Below are 19,529 nucleotides of genomic sequence, written 5' to 3'. Positions count from 1 at the left end.
TACACAGCTATATTCCCATGCAGGAGCACACTGGCTCTGCACGCTCACCAATTACACAGCTATATTACCCAATGCCGGAGAAGCCTGCCTATGCGTACTCCCAAATTACAGTACTATATTTCCTCATTCAGGAAACCCAGCCCCTGCACACAGGATGACTTTAGAGACCATCCTGGGGTCATCTGATGATCATCGAACTACACTAGAAGTCATTCCCACATCATCAGACGTCATCACGCTGTTAAAGTCATCAGCAAATATCTCAGAATGGTGGGTGATGATTTGGGGATGAGCCTAAGATGACAATGAATATGCTAATATCATCCCTATTTTAGAAAACTGTTTGTTCCTGATGCTTTAAGGATGACTTGCTGATCACCTCAAGAGATTGCACGTTTGTCCCTGATTTGGGGATGATTCTGGGATGACCTGCCGATTACTTCAAGAGCATTGCCATGAAACATGTTTGTTCTTGATGATTTGGGGAAGACTTACTGATTACTTCAGAACATCAGAGTTTGTAGGATATGTGGACCAATACAGATTGTCATTCCGCTTTTGTTTAGTTGTACTTATGCTGAATGACACCCCACTGTGGCTAGGGTAAAGCTTGAGACTATGTTGGGCCAAAGTGGACGCTAAAGGCCTAAACATAGCATGCACCCCCTGGGTGAGAATCTGTTGCCATACCAGTCAAAATCAGGCACCAAGCACCCTCACAATCCCCAATGTGGCATGGGTGAAGATTGAGACTATGTTGGGCCAACGTTGAAGAAAGAGGCCAAAACATAGCATGCACCCCTTGGGTGAGAATCCTTTGCCATCCCCATCAAAAGCAGGAACCCAGCAGCCTCACAATCAATACATAATCATGCTGACGTGTTAGGTAAGAACTGGTGTAGTCCCACTGTGTGAGACTACACAACACTGATCTGCTTGGTATTAGGTAATCCCCCTTTTGGTATAGGTGTGTACTACACAGGTTGGTAGTGTGACTGAGCAGCCAGGGCTATCTCAAGAGGGATAAATGTGAGCTGTAGAGCTGTACAAATGAAATCTGTAAATACAAGTAGCCAACTAACACTTACACTCAAGGTTTTTGTTATAAATAGTTATTTAATTAATTAACATCCATTTTTAAATAAGCGTTCTTTAGAAAGGCAATTCATCTAAAATTACTTTTCAGAATCAGAGCAAGTTACTGGATAATCTTTGGATATGCTTCTTACGCAATTCCTACACCCTGGGGTGACTTCAATCAGATTCTGAGGTTGCAGAAAGGAATGGTTTCAGGAAGGAAAAAGCTTAAATAGGTCCTCAGTATATGTGAGGACAACTAAATTGTCCAATGAAATCTAGACAAGCCTTTCCCAGCAGTAACAGTCTAAAACAAGTTACCACCTATGAGGGACAAACAATATCAAAGTCAAAGGGCTAGAAGAGTCTGCAGGGAGCCAGGACAGCCAACGTCAATTTTTGAAACAGTCTTTGGAGCTGAGGCACTTCTTAGAATCAAAAGTCTTGCACAAAGTTAGAGAGTTTGTTAGATAATCACTTGTAGGGTCACAAGCTGTTAAGCCTGTGAAAACAGAGTTGGAATCAACTATAAAAGTAGGCCACTGCAACTCCCAATGGAGAAAAGCACGGCTACAAGACAGTGAGGTAAGTCTAAACAGTACCTCTGGTTTGAAGAAGAGTGATCCAGCTGGCTTCTGTCCTGCTACAGCGATGCAGACCCAGTGTTCCTGAGTCTCAGTCGTGGGGACAAGGGGAGGACAACTGTAGGGTTCCTGCAATACTCGGGAGGTCATCGGCAGCTACAGGCTCTTTTCAATTCAGCGGCACCTCGCTGTTTTAGCGCTTAGTAAGCAGCACCGTCGCGGATCTCGGATACCGGTTGGGCTTCCTTCACTCTTTGGGTCCTGCACTCTGGTGAGAGGACTCAAGCTCTAGTTGTCCTGCTTCTTGAGCGTCCTTAGGAAACTCCTGGAGCTTCTAGCTGGATTTCAGACATTTCACCGGACTACGGATTTCTCGACCCTGGCACTCGGTTCTTGCAGCAATGAAGAAGTACAGCCAGACAGGGAAGATGGTCCAGTGGAGTTTGTCTCTGGGTTAGTTGGTCCCACTAACCCAAGGGGAGAAGTCGTCCATTCCAGAGCTTCTCTGTCGAATTGAAAAAGGAGTTTCAGCACAGCAGCAGGGCTTCAACGGGCAAGGACAGCCAGCCAATCAGGACTGGTTGCACTCAGTCATTCCTAGAGACAAAAGGACAGGGGAGTTTCGGGACCCTCCCTCACATCCTGTCCTTCCAGACACACTGGAGCCAGAGGCGGGTTTAGGGGCTGAAGCCTGCCAAAGACAAGACAAACAAAGGGCTCCAATCTGTTTCGACGCACAGAGTAAAACCCAAGAAAGACCTCACAAACAGAAAATGTCGAAAAAAGAAGACAGTGGTCATTTTGATAAAATGGTCACCCATGGATGCTATACTGCAGCTATGGGTTCAGTCTGCGGTAGACAAGCACAATGGTAGGAAAAAGTAAACCACTGCCACCAGCCATTTAAAGTAGGGAGGGTAACATAAAAATGTTACATGAGAATGTAGGATAAGGGGATACTAGGTAACCCCCCCAGCACTCCAAATAAGATGGTGTGTGCTGGATCCACAAAGTAAGTAAAGTCAATTTCACTTTACTATTCTGGGGAACAGTAGTTCACACAAGAAAATGTATTTTAAACCTTATGAGAAAACTAAAGGATTTCTCAGAGACACTGCACTGAAGGCGCTGTATGTCACCTTACAAAAAGTAGATGCATATGGAGTTTGTCAGACTCCCAAAACAGTAAAAACGCATAATACAATTCAGGTCAAAACACATGAGGGAATGGGAAAAAGGTCTCACTCACTCCAGGGTTAAAATTAAAAAGTCCTACAGTCCAGCAAAAAAGCTGGGGGTCTCTAAGGTTGAAGGGAATTAGCACAGACATGAGAATTCTCCCTAACATGACTGCACCAATATATGCCAGTATTTACGTTTGCTTTGCGCAAAATCCAATAATCAACAACCATAACCAAAAGTACCTCCAGGATAAAAATAAAAACAAAACACAGATTCCAAAAAAAAGAAGCAATAAACAAACAGAACCACAAAGTCCCATCAACCGAGGTCTCAACTACCCACAACCTACCAAATACAAGCAACAACAAACCACAAACAGCAAAGACTAAACCCAAAAGACCAGGAAAAAAAAACAATCGAAAGAGGACGCCCACTAAGGTACACAACTCACAAATCATGCCTTGCCACAAGAAAGACAAAGAAGCCAGAAAAGACAACAGAAATAATAAGAAATCCCAAACCACTCGGGAAGGCACCGACCAGCATGATCCCACAACCCCAAATAACTCGACAAACATCTGAGATGGCCCAAGGAGATATACAAATAACAGAGCAAAGACAGACTACAATGCTTGCTACCTGTCCACATACGTCAACGTGGTAAACAAAACAGCACAGCAACAACAAACCGACAGCCAACAAGCGTCACAAATACAGACCCAACTAGGACACCAAACGGAACATAACAACTAATAAACCATCCAAACCCAGTCTCCACCATAGGCAATACCCCAACCACAACAAGGAACAAATTGGAATCCATCACACTCTACACCCCCTGTTTCACCTAGACTGGAACAGAGGGGTAGCTACCCTATTTACCACCCACAATTAACCAATCCCGCCATAAACCTTATCAGTCTACTCGACAAAGACAAAGAGACTGATCAACAAAGAACCACCCCACCCAAAAGACTTTGGCAAAAACCCACCTGGGAAGTAAACCCAACCAACAACACACTGGTCAGAACAAACAATACGAACAACAACACAAAAGGCAAATCAAGCAAACTACACTGCAGCTTCCTCAACGTTAGATCCATGGAAAAACACTCAACAGAAACCAATGACGACCTAAGCGAAGAAGGCACAGACGTGCTCTTCCTTACATAAGCCTGGCTATCTGACAACTATAAAGCCATTGTGACGAAGCAATACCTGACAATTATAAATGAATACACACCAACACAGAAAACCAAAGAGGAGGCGGGATCGCGACTATACACAAATAACACGCCCGAGCATCTCGAATCATCACAGCCACGCGGAAGACTACGAATCCCTCCTAATCAAGATAGAACTCAACGACCAATCCAACATAGTATTCCTCCTGATCTACAGACCATCTTCTTACAACCCGAACTTTGGAACAAAACTAGTGGACGAGGCCGCCGTGCTATCAACCCACCACGACAACCTATGTGAAAGAGATCCCACCGATACAAACATAGATACAACAGGAGACACACGCAACAATTGGATCGCCAAGGCCCTTGACCAATTAGCACCAGCTAAAACATTCAAAGCAACACCAAAAACACTGGCAGCAAAATGGTTTACCGAAGAACTGAAAAAACAACTGCAAAATGGAAACAAAATGGAGAGAACAATACACCAGACAAGACCAAATAAAATACCAAAGACAACTCCAACTGTACAAAGCAACAGTCCTTAAAGCAAAAAAATAAAAACTCACCTACGCCACATGAATAGAATCGTCAAATAATTCACCGAAAGAATTCTTTAAAATCATCAGAAATTTTAAAAAAAAACCTTTCCTGCAGAAATTCCATTACCCCCACACAAACACTGAGACAAAATCACCAATCACCTGAGAGCAAAAATAGACAATAAAGGAGACCATCAACCTAGCCGTGTGCAAATACAACCAGTGGACCACAGACACCAGACGAAACATAGATGAAAAAAAAAAAGAACCAATCACATAGGCGCTATGTGGTTACCAGTCAAATGGTGGAAAACATTTGGTCGACAGCCAATTTGGTCGAATGCCAAATGGTCGAATTTTTTTTTTTTTTTTACCCATTTTATGGGGGGGTCCCCCCCCCCAACCCCCTTTTTTTTATTTTTTATTTTTTTTCCCCACACGAAAACCCACAAAACACATATATATATAAAAAAAAAAAAAACATTCGACCATTTGGCATTCGACCAAATTCAGTCGACCAATTGTCTGTCGACCAAATCACTGTCGACCAAATCACTGTCGACCATTTGACTGGACACCACTCAAAGCCATACCCAGTCGGGGATCATGTGGCATTTCACCCCCTATAATAGTGCAATCTTACCTTACAACAAAGTTACACGTAACATACTGACCGACTTGAAAGATGGTGGATTTGGCCGCAATGTGTTTAACGGCTGGGAGCAAGATTTTCACTTTGTTGATAAATGGCCGGGTAAGCTGGGGTGGTAGACTTTGTACACATGGGGATTCATCTTCCTTATCTATGCAGCAGAACGAGAAGGAAGCACATATGCTGACAAATAGTACTACCCTGTACATTTGGATTTGTATCTGTACTATTTTTTGATGAGCGATATATTCAAATACAATGCTTGGTACATAATGTGGTTTTCAGATGTTTTTTTGATATGAGTAAGTAGGTGGTTCTACTTGCCTTTTGATGTATTAAATAAATGGTGTTATATGTTTTACCAAAGGGAAAATATATATTTTGTCGATCAGTACTATCTCCATGTGTTTGCTTAAAGGTAGATAGCCAGTGTCCTTTGGTTTGAGTAGGAGATGATACATGTGTTACTGAGGGGTAACAACCTTTCTTTTGATTGATAACAGTTTTTATATTCCTAAAGTAATTTGAACCACAGAAGACCACATCACCTTCTGGAAACTGCTCAAAACCTGGCTATTCAGCAGACAATGACAACCTACAAGGGACACCAGCAACAACAACACCGCAGACAAACAACTAGAGAGGAGACGAGAGGGCCCAAAGAACTGCAAACAAAAACCTGGCTAAATACCGTCAAGCGGCATCTAAAGGGCCGCCCCAGAGAGACCACAATGAACTGACCGACTTTACTAACCCTCTTCCCTTCCTGCTGCTCCTACTTAACCGACGCCTCTACACCAGATCTTGGACTAGTCACACTCAAACATACAGAGAACCATTACTATGCCGACATTCAGTGAACTACCCACATCTCCCAATACCATCTAAAATGCAACACCACACCAAAATGCCAGACTACCTCACAGCTACGACCACCTCTGACTGTGAATCCCTAATGGACACTATCTAACCTGTGCACACAACCACCCATCATAACCACACAACACTAACACCAACACAAAACACTACCACACACCCGAGGCATGGAATCTTACCCATACGGTTGCAATGCGCGAGGCCGCTCACAAGTGCCCACATGCAAAACACTCACAGACGCAAGTTCCTCCTGGTTCTGAACCTATCCTCTCACCCTTTTCCCCACTAACCCCTCACCCCACTTTTTTGCAGATACAAGTGAGCGCCTGGAGACTGCCCCTGGGTTGCAGTGGTGCAGTACAAATCAACTGCACATAACATAATGCCAGTAATTATACTATAAGAAAACATGCCCATCATGGCTCTGCCTCACACTCCAGTTGGCTTTGCCTTTAAAAATGTCTTGTCACAACAAGAAAACATGTCCAAATGGGCTGCACAATGCAGGCGAGTCTAGATGCGTAATCATGCTTATCATGTTTGCTTTACCTTTTTTTTTTTACAACTTTATTTAACTTTGCACACAGATTAAGCAGTTACATTTACGACATTCAATTTCAGTGACCACAATACATGTATTGGCCGATTTTACATTACATTTACGTCAACAGGGGGTGGTAGCTCTGCTAGATACTGTTTGTACCATGCCCATATATTCCTGGGTCTAGAGGGGGTAATTACTGAGTCTATATACAATTCTTCGGTGTCATTAGCCTACAACATGTCGCTGTTCCAGTCCTCTACTGTTGGCGGGCGGGCGTTTTCCACCTCAACAGAATTACCCTTTTTGCCAACAGCAGACTTAAATTGAGCAGTTTTTGCCAAGTTGGGTTCATTTTCCCAATCGCCCCCAATATACACAACTGCGGTGTCCATTCGACCAGTTGGTCCGCCATCTTATCTAGAGCTCCACAGACCCCGGCCCAATATTGACTTAGTTCTACACAGTCCCACAGCATATGGTATATGTTAACATTTTCAGAGTTGCATCTTGGGCAATTGCCTGAAAGAAGGGTATAGACGCTTGAGTTTTCGCTGGCGTGTTGTGGGTTCTATGGATAATTTGATAGTTTATCAATTTGAATCTAGAGTTGCAGGATATCAGCTTAGTCAGTGCACAGATCTGGGACCAATCCTGTTCTTCTATCGGCTGGTCCAGATCCCGCTCCCAACCGGCCTTTGCAGTGTGGGGTGGTTTCGGGCGTGTTTGCGTTATAGTTTTGTAGAGAGTGGAGGCCGTGACCTTCTGAGTCCCTCCCGTAAATATGTAACCAAGACCCATGTTTATTTCGGGTTCGTTCGGGAATGATGGGTAGATCCGATGTGTGGTTGTTGCAACCTTGCCGAACTGCTATCTGTGTGCGTTTGTGTTTCCTACCGTGTCTTTAATCTCACCCCACTTCAAAAACTGTTTATCCCGAAACATCTGTCCCCATTGTGTGATTCCTCTAGCAGTCCAGTGCATTGCCACCGCACTGTCTCTGGGGAAGGGTGTGTGGGGGTCGCCCCATATTGGCATGCTCGGGTGGTATAGTTTGCCGGCTCCAAACATATAATTTATTTTGGCCCATGCAGTGATTGTGACATTGGATGGATGTATAGTGTTATATCGTTTAGGTGTGGGCCTAGTGATTTTCTGTAGGGCAGTATCGCCTCCTGTTCCCTCGCAGGAGGGGGTGGGGGGCTAGGGTTGAGGAAGCATGTAGCCCAGTCGCCAGTATATTGTGCCTGAACCGCCAGAAAATACAATTCCACGTCGGGAGCCATTAGGCCGCCTCTGGGATACATATCTGTTAGCACCCTCCAGCTCAGCCTCGAGTGGCCTCCCCATACAAACGCTATGCATGCACTATTAATTCTGGAGAATAGTGTGCGACCCAGCCACACCGGTACTGTACTGAACAGATAGAAAAGCTTAGGCAGAATGATCATTTTAATTAATGCTATCCTACCCATCATTGATATTGGAAGGGCATTCCAGCACTTTATTTTGGTGCAAAGTGCATCTGCCAGAGAGCTGTAGTTCAGTGTTCGGGAGAGTTGAGCGGATCTGGCGACAGCCGCACCTAGGTAAACAATGTGTAATGGGCTCCATATAAGGCCGTGGAGGTTTTGGGGCTGCATAGTGGCAACTGTGAGTGGGAATATCTCTGACCTATTGGGATTTAGGCGAAGACCTGAATATTCTCCGAACTCTTTCACTGCAGCCAGCACCTTGCCCAATGTGCGGTCTGGGTTTTTCAGGTATAATAAAATATCATCCGCATAAAGCGTTATAATATGTGGTTTACCTTCTAGCCATATCCCGAATTCGCTATAACGGAATCTGAGTATGTCCGCAAGGGGTTCAATAACCAGGGCGAAGAGTAGTGGGGAGAGTGGGCAGCCCTGCCTAGTGCCCCCCAGTAGTTCAAGTATGTCTGTAAAAGACCCATTAATTCTGATCTTAGTGTATGGTCGCGTGTAAAGAATTCGGATCCACCTTATGAAGTTTGGGCCAAATCCATAGTTTCGTAACACCCCGAACAGGAATGGCCATGAGACAGTGTCAAATGCTTTCCGCATATCTAAGAAGACCGCTATTCCTTGGGTTTCTGAGGGTATCGTGGCAATGATTTGGTGGCATCTCCTTATATTCGTTGCCGTAGATCTGCCTAATATAAACCCAGCCTGATCTTCGTGTATCATATATGGCATCAGTGGTGTAAGCTAAGTTGCTATTATTTTAGCCAGGATTTTGGCATCAGTGTTTATTAGGGATAAAGGTCGGTATGACCCACAGTCCCCAGGGGGCTTCCCTGATTTCAGCATGAGTGTAATTATAGCTTCCCTGGTGGTTTCGGGGAGTTCTCCTGTGTCAATACTAACCTCTTTATAGAAATCAGCACTTAGCCCATCTGAACCCGGTGCTTTCCCGTTGGGGAGAGCTTTTATTGCATCGAGTATTTGATGGGTAGCTCAAGTGATTCCCTAGTGGTATCCGCTAAAAGGGTTGTGGGTATCTGGGCTAGGTAGCTAGGTAGCTCTCAATCTCGTCATCTGTTGCAGTGCTTTGCGGGGAGTATAGGTCTTTGTAATAAGCATAGAAGGTCTCCTTCATTTTGTCTTGGTCGGTGGATACCGTGCCATCAGGCATCTGTATGCATGGTATGCTTGTGGGGCCATTCTCTACACGTACTGTTCTTGCTAATAATTTCCCCGGGCGTTCCCCTTCCCCATATCCACGGGCTGCAGCTGGTCGATCAAAGTATCTGACCTCTTGTTCTGCGGTCTCGGTGTATTCGTCTAGTTTGGTCTTTAGTTCAGAGCTGATCTGGGGTGATGGGGCGGATGCATACTGTGATTGCAGGGACGATATTTGAGATTCTAGCCTAATTAACCTATTCCTAATGTCTTTAAGGATTCCGCCCTCCACGGATATTGAGTGATCTCTGATGCAGACTTTGAACGCCTGCCATAGTATAGACTGGGTCGAGACAGAGTGTTCGTTGTTATCGAAGTAGTCCTGTATATATTGTTTCATCGAGGTGTTATAAACCAGGTCTTTCAGGGCTGCCGGCTTGAATCTCCAAGGTGGTCTGGAGAGGACTCGACCAGGGATTATTAGTGTCAGCTGTATCGGTGAGTGGTCCGAGTACGTTCTTGGGTGTATATGGGAGTCTGTGACCCATGCCATGCTGTCTCCATCTATGAGCCATAAATCTATCCTGGAGTGCATGTCATGGACTGTGGAGTAATAGGTGTATTCCCTACTGATCGGATTCAATGTTCTCCAGGCGTCTTTTAGTTATAGATCAGCCATATGTAGGTGTATTGCTTGCGCAGCTTTAGTCAGTGTTCTAGCTTGCGTAGATGTGCGATCAAGATGTACATCTAATATTGTGTTAAAGTCCCCGCCACATATCACCCGGGCTGTCGGGTATCTTGCCAATTTTTCAAACACTGAGGCATAGAAGTCTGGTTGGTCAATGTTCGGACCGTACAAGTTCAGAAAGACAAATTCTTTATCATATAGGTTGCCATGAAGCATGACATATCTCCCCCCCGGGTCACACTCAACATCAATACATTCAAAGGACAGTGTTTTGTGAATCAGAATTGCTACCCCTCTTGCCCCGCTGGAGTATGTCGTGAAATACTGATGTGAGCCCCAGTTAAGCATCAGTTGTCCTCCTTGTCGCGGACCAGAGTGTGTTTCCTGTAAGATCACCCTGGCCACATATCTATTGAGGTAGGCCAGTATCTTCCTCCTCTTAATCCTAGATCCCAGGCCCCTTACATTCCAGCTAAGCATATTAATGTTGTCTTTGTCTAAGATAGCCATTGTCTATGGGGTGTTCAAGGCCATGTGGCCCCTTATAATCTGCCATTGTGAGATGGAATGACGACATGTCTGACATCTGTGTGCTTTTTCTTTTATAACAAAACCCTGTAAGGCCCTCCCCCCACCCTCACAGTTCCCCAAACTTCAACTGTGCCATTAGATATCCATCCCTCCCCACCCAACAACATTTCAAGCACCTGCTACAGGAGGGGCTGCGGCGTCTCCAGAGCCCAAGCCAGCTTCACTTATTGGTATCGTGTCCAGTTTACGCACGTTGCTCTCGCACATCCTAATGACTTCTGGGACGGTGTTTCCATAGCAGATTAGACATGTACATTCTACTTTAGTATCCCAGATGCGGACCTCCAGGGTGGAGGCCTAAGGCGTTGCTGTTCCTTTTCACTTCAAGAACGGGATGAGAATATTTAGGTCTCAGTCTTGTTCAAATCGCCCACACTTTAAGTCTGTCCCGTGCTCGGAGGGATATGCGTTTCTATAAAGGTCGCCGCTTCTTCGGCAAATGTGAAAAAGTAGGACTTGTTTTGATGCTGGATTTTGAGCCTGGCGGGGTAGAGCATTGCGTATTGAACTTGCCGTTCGCGTCGCATTTTCTTGACTCCTGTAAAGAGCTTCCTTTCCTGTTGGACCGCCAGGGTAAAGTCTGGAAAGATGCGGATAACATTTGCTTCCCATTTGAGCTCTTGTTTTTCCCTGGCGGTTTTAAGGATCAGGTCTCTATCCCTGTAGTTTAACATGCATGCTATGATGGGCCTGGGGTAGCCCCGGGTTTTGGGGCCAGTGATCTGTGCGCCCTCTCGACTATGAACATCGGTGACCATCCGGGATCACCCAATAGTGTGCGGAGGAGATCTTCCACTGCCTTCTCCATTGATCCTTTCATGGCGCCTTCTGGAACGCCAATAATGCGGATGTTGTTTCTCCTGGATCTTGCCTCCAAATCTGCACATTTGGACTTCACCGTTCCAAGTTCGATAGCCATTGTGGATACCGTGGTTTTCAGGGCCTCTAAAGCGTCCTCAGTGCCAGATATCCTAGATTCCGCCTCTGTCATGCGAGTGGTTGTCTTGTTAAGTTGTGTCTTAATGTTGGCGACACTTGCCGTGATCCCATCTAACTTGTCCGTGATTGTAGCGAAGCCCTGTTGCATCGCCTGAAAAACGGCCTGGGGGTCCATTATTGTAGCCGGGGGTGCCTGCTTCTCATGCACCGGCATTTCCTGGTCTGTCTCGGGCTCCGCTTCCCTCTGCATCGCGGTCGTGTATTTGTCGATGGTTCCTCTGCCTTTCTTCGGGCCAAAGTTCTTGGGCATCGTCTCCGGAATGGGAGATGTGGGTTATCCAGGCACTCAATGGGAAGGCCGTGTTGGTTCCACCACGATTCGCTCTGCGCTATATCTGCCCGCGGCGGTGGAATCAGTGCCCCGTCACAGCTTTATTAGAAGGGGCAGACGTTTCTCCCGGTTTTGTCATATATGGACGAATGGAGCGCTAGTTTTGGCGCGCAGATGGTCATCAGTTCCTGGGGGATGGTGGCCTGCGTAGGCGGTGCGGGGAGCCCCCCCGCGGCCTGCACCCATGCGAGGCACCAAGCTCTCAACAAGAGGAGTTTATTAACCGCCTGTCCCGCAGTCCCCCGAGCCCGCCAGGGATAGCTGGGTGGCGCGCTGGTAATGAGGCAAGGGGGCCTACCTCTTTAAGTGCGGTCCGAACACAGAGCAGGCCTTCACCCGTTCGGGCCTCTCAGGCTCCCAGGCAAAGGCGGCGGCAGGGGGGCCAGCGGGCGGTCCACAATATCCGGGGCAGCCGCAGCTTCCTCTCTCTGGATGGATGACAGGAGCGGCCCGATGCCGCCGCGCCGGGGCGTGGCTCCTCTCTCCTCGCCGACCTCTGGGCCGCCCGCGGATCATCCGGGCCTCTATCTCTGGAATCACCGCACCGATCAGCCTGAAATTTCGTGTGGGCTATCCGAAGATATTGTTACCCGTCCTCTGCAATAATCGTGGATAACCGGTGCCTGCAAATTATCTTTTCTGGCTTTGCGGCCCTGGGTCTAGCCGGAGCTCACACGAGAGCCGCCATCTTCTCTCGTGCGCAACAGCGCCCCCCCACTTTATGTTTGCTTTACCTTTGATAACTAGTGAGAAAAGCCACGCTACAGTAAGAAATGGCTTGACTGGCTGCCCTAAATGCCAGTCTAGACCCATAACACTCATCATGCTTGCTTTGTCATAGAATCCCAGTTAAAAAAAAAAATATCATGCCACAGCAAAGAATGGCTAGCAGTTTTTGGAGGGCTGTTTGTCATTTGAAAGTCACTTTTAAAGTGATGGTGCTTTCAGATAGTTCTATTTGTGTGGAAGGAAAAGGCAGAAGGTCTCGATCACAGCCTCTGACTAATTTCACATAGCCATACAGTGAAACATCCTACTTATTTAGAGCACAGATGCCAGCCTCCAGGTCAAATATGCAGGCAGCATCTGACCAGAAACTCAAATCGATCTAATACAATATCCCTCAACTGAATGGTCTTTGTTTTAACCATTAAGAAAGCAAAAACTGAAATGGAACAATACAGAGATGAGGAACCAGAACACCACAGTAACACTGGCGAGCTTCCTTACGAGGCCAGCGTGAAGCAAGGGGCACAAAGGTAAATAAAAAGCAGAGTGTGGCCTGAGGGTAAGAGCATCCGTCACTTCACCTAGGACCAACTTTCCACATAGGCTGCAGGTCACTACAGCCTGACAATTGGCACATCTATGAGCGTTCACTTTTCAGTACCTGTAGGGTGCTCTATGCCAAAAGAAAGTACTAGTCAGCAAACAACTCTTCTGACAAAACATCAAAAGGAGACATTCAGCTGATTTGAGCTCAGAGAGCTGAACTCCACTTCACAGAGTCCTCCTGCAGCCCTGCAGCGTAGCCAATTTGCACATTTTGTTGTGCATTTCACAGCAAGTGTGATACAGCAGTCTCTACCCAGTCTGGTCACAGTGCTCTCTCCCAGTTACATTTCAACTCCTCCTCCTCCTGCGAGTCACATCTACCACTATCCTCAGGTTTCTTCCATCTTACTCTTACCCTTTAACCACCCATTGCCTCCATTTCTGACGTACAATCCCTGGCCCATTTTGCTTCTCGTATAGGGCCTATATTTTCCTCTCTTTCGTCCCCCCTTTCCTCACCTTTTCCTTGACTATCTCGTTTTCTGTCCCATTTAATCTCTTTCACTCTGTCTGCATGGACGTCCTGATTTGAGCCTTACACCCGCTGGGCATAATCTCTTACAGTGCAAGACACCTTATATTTGGTCACTTATTAAATGGCAGAAACCCTTTTAAATAGAAGTGGAACCCATTGACTATACCATCCGTCCATCGCACATGGCCTTCAGGGGCCTGTGTAGAACTTTTCAAATTTAACCCACAAGACAGGATCTCAAGTATTCCAATTTCTGGACTGGAATAATAGACCTCATATCAGATTGCATTCTGGTACTTGTAGGCCTGTTTTATATAACCCTTACAGGAATGCAAAATGAAACGCATAAAGATGGCAGCTCCCTGCAAAAGTGGATTAGAGAGTGCTTCTTCTGCTTATTTTAAAGAAACAAGAGTGTGAAAAAAAACATGTGACAAAAAGTGGGCATTGGTCTCACTGCATTACTAGTGGTCAAACATTCACACTTCAGAGTTATTTTGTATGCAGATTACCGTTGTCCAGCAGGAAACATTTACATCTGTCCATGCAAGGTGCTCACCCCATAGGGCCAGTTACACATGCATGTAAACCTCCAGAGATCTTTGCACTGCCTGTGTTTTTGAATTCTGGCCAGAACCTTTCTGCCCATCATCCTTGCCCTGCCGATGAAAGGAGTACCATTTTGCTGTTCTAAACAATGAAATAAAGATATACCATCAAAGCTCAAAATCGGATCTGGTCTGCAGGAGAGAGCAAAAGCAAACAAACCGTCTCATCAAATATATTCCCCTTGGTTTAAGGGGAACATTACCATAGTCCCATGTGTACACAGTGCAGGTTCACCCTGTTGAGAAATCCTAGCTGCACCACTGCAGCCAACTCAGTACTTAGAACAATTTGAATGGGGATAAAACTTCAATGGAACCATGAAAAGAAGTGTAATTAGTTCCATATGTTTCTGCCCCGAATCCTAAATCTAAACAAATCGAACTGCAGAAAAAACAGTACCAAGTTTCAAACCTGTCCAATTAAAAACAACAAAGAAGAAAGGTTGTGGCTGAACGTGCCCAGAACAGCAGCAACTTCCAATATATGCCTTTAACTCTTGCTGAGAAATGTTTCTGGCGTTTATTTTTTTTCTGGGACAGAACAGAGTGAGAGTAAAGCTATGTTCTGCCATTTACCCTTACAGGCGCGGGACACCTTCTAAAGGGGAAGCAGGAACACAGCAAAGCAATTGCAATACACGCATTCGATCCAACCGAGGCAGGCGTCTAAACGCTGGAAAAAATCTGGGATAGGAAAGTGTAAAACAATATTACCATTTACCCATTCTTGTCCAGAACGCACCCTGGACTATGCAAACTACTGTTTGAGCACCAGCCAAACGCTATGTACACAGTTTAAAGGAACATTTTCTAAAATGTCAACAGAAGCATTGGGTTGTACCTACCTTCTTTCTGAGTAGTTCTGCACACAAGCGAGTCAGGGAGGCAATGCAGTCTTCTTTATTTGCACACGGATCTGGGTAGAAAGCAATTGGGTGTCAGGCGGGAAGCCGGGAACGCTCAAAGGCAGCTGTCTTTGTACCTCCGTGGTGTGTTGTTCCGGCTTGATTACAAAGGCAGGGGCCACCAGGAAAGGTGCCCTTTTATGCCCCTACCCGAAGTGGCGCGAAAGTTCAGAGAACCTCTGACTTCTGTAACATTACGCAAGTACTATATGACTGCCAGACAGCAGCTGCTGCTACTGTCCTGCGGCTACTCTCCCCACAGCAATCGCGCCCCACACCCAGGGAAGTGTTGCCCTCAAGAGACCGGGGCATTTTCACCCCCTTGAGCAATTGCGCCCCGGGCTTCGCCCTGGTCAAGAAACAGGCTATACCTAGTCACTTACACCTGAGCAGGGTCTGTATAGACGCTGGACAGCAGTTACTGCTTGCCAGGCATGAGCTTCGGAGCAGCTACTGAGTCTACAATACCAACAACAACAGGCTGCCCTGTGTAATTTCAAAACCAAATGTTCAGAAATTCACGTACTTACAATGTTTAATTTCAACATGTGATAAGTACAATACAACGAAGTACAGCTTCAACGTGCATTTCCAGAGGTTGCAAAAGGGCTGCTCTTAACAATATAACAAAGGGTTGAGAACATCTAAGTTGATGGATGCTGAAAAAAATGCATATGAAATTCGCTACAAGAACAGGATCCCATCCGCTCATCTCATTCTGCCTGGAATCAGGATATGACGTTTCGTAAAAGGTACTGTCTAGTTCCCCTTCGAGAAACGAACCATAGCAACGCTCCGCCCAAACGTCATCACGTGCTCTGGATCACGTGCTCTGCACCGTTCACTTGTCATTTTTTTGTACGCGCTGGAAAGCAAGGCAACTAGGCGTCGCACAAGCGGGACGGAGAGGCAAAGCGTTGGAAACAGCGGGGGACATTCCTCCGTTACAAAGCACATTTCGTATAGTTGCTTGTTATTTCTGTGTATTTTGGGGATGTGTAATGTGCATCAGGGGTGAGATGTACTTAAAGTACAGGCGGATTGTTCTTTTGGGAATTTTCTCATGCAGATGGGCGATTTGCCCGTGGGAAATGTGTTTTATGGAGTCGGGCAGCGAGTTCCTCCCTTCCCAATTGGATTTCCACTGTACCATTCAACAGTACAGCGAGTAATTATCCTCTCCGCTGGAGGGGGGGGGTTGGAGGATTTGTGATGTGGATCTGTATGTGCAGCATATGGGAATATGTGTTTTATGCAGACACGCATTTGGGTACGAATTTGTAGCATAACAGCTCAGTTATTTTTTTTTCTCCTGCATGGGGGCGAGTTGGCATTTCCTGGGGAGGGCGTTGTTCATTTGCCCCTTTGTGATGTGTGGCAGAGAAGGTTAAAGGGAGGCCTTGTATAAGTTTCATTTTCAATCACACATTTAGAGTCTCCATCTATGAGACCTGATGGCATGGTGCGTTTGTTTAAAGGTTTGACATGTTCTTTGAATATTTGATGTACTTTTCTCAGTTCACTGATTTGTTGTACATCATTATGTTTTTATTTAAAATGAATAAAAATTATTAAACACAAAAAAAGTTTGCTGATACCTTCTAAAATGTTTTATGGCATCATGACGTCTTTAACGTATTTCTGTTGTCATCGGGCGTTTTCACGTAGGATGTCTAGACGTGCTTAGGAAGAGATTCACTGAGGAAAGACCACTCCATGCCGTGTACGGGCACGTATTTATTTTTTGTGTATTTATAAGGCGCTTATACATCTCGGAAGTGTTTTAAAAGTGCCAGGTATATTTAGGTGCCTGTGGGTTTGTTTTTCCTATTTTGATTTTGGTTGTAGCAACAGAGAATCTTTGTGTGTCTTCTTCGATGGTATTATCCCCATCCCGGCTCCCCTGGCCCCAAACAGAAGTGATTTGTAGCCGTGCACGCCAAAGGAATTTCAGTGCAGATGTTTTTTCAAAATTTGGCTACCAACTGCAAGTCGGATTATTCGCCATCTTTCTTCACACTTATCAGTGCAACACGGCTTTCACTGTTAAAACAGCAATGCGCGAAGCTAGTTGGAAATTAAGCCCCATGTCGATCCAATTTTTACCACAGCCACATGCTTGCTTCATTTTCTGCACTGCTGCACAGGCTCACGCGGGCTTGAATGTCTCTGTGGTGCCAAGCCCTCCTACGCTGGGGATGATATGTGCCGCCACCGGAGCAGGGGATGAGTGCAGTGGCAGCCCAGGGCACTGGATGAAGAGCAGTAGGCGGGGCTGAAGTTTCCTTGGCATGATTTCTGTAACTTTACTGCCTTTATGAGGTGAGGGGTTCTGATTTGAACATTGCAGGGTATGTGCCTGTTGCCCAACTTTACCGCTCAGTATTGCCAGGCAGCGCTTTGAGCTGTACTGGCCAGAGTCTGTTTGTACCACAAGACGTCTTTCTTGATTTCCACCTGCCCCGAGGGCATTTCTTCCCCTGTCTGTCTGTGTAGGACAGAGTTCCTTCATTTCCCTGCGTTGTCTTTCTGACTAGGTGCCTGCATGTTCATGTATAATTTGCTAGTATACAGTGAAAATGCAGACTCCTATGTAGTCTTACCAGCAAGATAACGATTGAGTATTGTGCCTTAACAATAGCCATACGGTAGGTAGAGGTCTTCAATCTGTGGGGCGTGTGATCCAGGACGGTGAGAAAAGACAAAATATTTTTTGTTTGCCTCCCTTAAAGGATAGTTCCGAGACTTTTTTTTTATTGTCCCTACGGTTCGGCCATGTGTTTTTAAGCATAAATCGGTAGATCGTAGAAAACTTTCCTATGGACCTTACCCGACTTTTCGTCCATTAACGCACTCGAAATCAGCCGCCATTTTGTGATAATCCTATCATTTCCCCCCATCGACCTGGCTCACCTACGTTTGCGGCACTAAATCATATCCCCCGCCCCTGAAACAGACTTTATCAAAACATTCATATTCCCCGCCTCTATCCGTGACGTGACTGTGCTGCGTAGGCAAACGCGCCCAGGCGTCTTCTACGCGACTCCACACAGAACCCGGAAACCAACACAGATCAGCTCACAACACAGCGCGCCACAATTCGGAATATGAAACTGTACTTTTAAATCAAACCGCAAGATTGTAAATTTGGTAAAGTACATTTATTTGACATCAAATGTTTAGAGAATATTCAGCGATTTGCATTTTTATTTGCTCTCGATCCAAAATAGTTCGTCTTGAGGCAAGCGATGTTCGTGTGCAGTACACAGGGTGTTGGTTTACGATAAAAGAAGCTCTTCGGTCGCACTGATAATCGCATGGCTGTTCCAACAACGAGGCACTAGGCCACCACAACGGTATGTATGTTGCATCTAGCCATTAGTACCGCGTAAGGGCATACTTGTACTTGGCGATCGTCCCATAAAATGGTCAGGGTGGTAACGTTGTTCACGCGGAGAAGCAACTGGCGGTTGTAAAAGCCATCCACCGGTGTCTGGTACTCGTGACACAGACAATAATGAAGGATGTACCTGTTTTAAAAACATAAAAAATGAAATTAGTCTCACCATCAGATCTTTATTAAAATTATTCATTTTATATATTAGGTCGGGAAATTATTTCATAGCTAGGACAGTGCAACTGGGTATTATACGTCATTTCCAGTAATCCACCCCCTCTCCTCTGCCTTTTTCAGAGCCGCCTGAGCGCCAGTGGACCACTTCGTCACTGATATGATATAATATGGCATTTGCAACGCGCCTATACACAAGTGTTTCAAGGCGTGGCGAGGCAGGGAGGGGGGGGGAACAAGGAGAAGACAGACAACGATCCTACAAGGCCAGGTGTCATTCAGATCGCGCAAGTGCAGGGGTAGGGGGAAGGTAAAAGTGCAAGGGGAAGGGGAGGGGGGTAAGTGGAGTACAAGGTAAGTAGCATAAAATAATAAATACATAGGGCCAGCTGGTGGCGAGTGCAAGGTAAGTGCAGAACAAGTGCTGGGAAGGGGGGGCTGTAGGATACTGAGACAGTCCCCCAGTGCAGGGGTTGACAGGAAGGCAGTGCAGGTGGAGAGTGGAAGGGCCCAGGACCGTGGTCGCAGACAGTGGACCAGTTGTAGCAGGGGAGAGGGAGAGAGAAAGCAGAAGCAAAGAGGAAGGTTTTGAGGTGCTTCCGTAAAAGGAGATGGTTCTCCTCAAGATAGTGCGCGGTACAAAACAATATGCCACATAGAACTAACAAGTACAACTTAACCCGTCTTTAAAGCTACTGTATAGTAATTAAATTGCGGTATAAACTCATCTAAAGAGTTAC

At 45.9% G+C, this 19,529-nt stretch overlaps 1 protein-coding gene across 8 annotated transcripts in view; it reads right to left on the bottom strand.

Moving 5' to 3' along the window:
• Nucleotides 1–15,974, bottom strand: part of MYNN (myoneurin) — a 504,100-nt gene extending 488,126 nt beyond the window's left edge. For 4 of the 8 annotated variants that reach the window (XR_011276089.1, XR_011276088.1, XR_011276090.1 and 1 more), the window contains exon 1: nucleotides 15,159–15,972. The gene's annotated coding sequence lies outside the window, so the exon portion shown is untranslated. Of the gene's footprint in view, nucleotides 1–15,158 lie in introns of all 8 variants that reach the window. The other 4 variants (XM_069618522.1, XM_069618524.1, XM_069618526.1 and 1 more) reach the window with 4 other exon arrangements.
• Between the last annotated feature and the right edge of the window lie 3,555 nt (nucleotides 15,975–19,529).

Source organism: Ambystoma mexicanum, chromosome 10 (genome assembly GCF_040938575.1).
Source record: "Ambystoma mexicanum isolate Mex_15411 chromosome 10, UKY_AmexF1_1, whole genome shotgun sequence".
In the NCBI taxonomy this organism is placed as follows: domain Eukaryota; kingdom Metazoa; phylum Chordata; class Amphibia; order Caudata; family Ambystomatidae; genus Ambystoma; species Ambystoma mexicanum.
The sequence above is the reverse complement of the archived record's forward strand: the minus strand, read 5'-3'. Positions and strand labels throughout refer to the sequence as shown.